We start from the raw sequence: 752 nt of genomic DNA, 5'->3' as shown, positions 1-752 counted from the left end.
AGCCTCCCTAGTAGCTGCAACTACAGGCACACGCCACCACGCCCAGCAAATTTTTGTATTTTTAGTAGAGATGCGGTTTTTCCATATTGATCAGGCTGTCTTGAGCTCCTGACCTCGTGATCCACCCTCCTCGGCCTCCCAAAGTGCTGGGATTACAGGCTTGAGCCACCGCGCCTGGCCTTTTTTTTTTTTTTTTTTTTTTGAGACAGAGTCTCGCTCTGTCGCCCAGGCTGCTGGAGTGCAGTGGCGCTATCTGGGCTCACTGCAAGCTCCGCCTCCCGGGTTCACGCCATTCTGCCTCAGCCTCCCAGGAGCTGGGACTACAGGCGCCCGCCACCACACCCGGCTAATTTTTTGTATTTTTACTAGAGACGGGGTTTCACCGAGTTAGCCAGAATGGTCTCAATCTCCTGACCTTGTGATCCGCCCACCTCGGCCCCCCAAAGTGCTGTGATTACAGACATGAGCCACTGCGCCCGGCACCAGCCTCCTTTTTATTTTTAGCGACAGTTTCTCACATTGTCCCCGGGCTGGAGTGCGGTGACGAGAGCACGGCTCACTGCAGCCTCGACCTTCTGGGCCCAAGCGAACCTCTCACCTCAGCTCCTGAGTAGCTGGAATTAGAGGCCCACGCCACCACGCTCGGCTAATTTTATTTTTTGTAGAGATAGGGTCTCACTGTGTTGTCCAGGCTGGTCTCGAACTCCTGGCCTCAAGCGATCCTCCTGCCTCGGCCTCCCAAAATGCTGGAT

This window comes from Colobus angolensis, unplaced genomic scaffold, assembly GCF_000951035.1.
Source record: "Colobus angolensis palliatus isolate OR3802 unplaced genomic scaffold, Cang.pa_1.0 Scaffold18, whole genome shotgun sequence".
NCBI lineage: Eukaryota > Metazoa > Chordata > Mammalia > Primates > Cercopithecidae > Colobus > Colobus angolensis.
The sequence above is the reverse complement of the archived record's forward strand: the minus strand, read 5'-3'. Positions refer to the sequence as shown.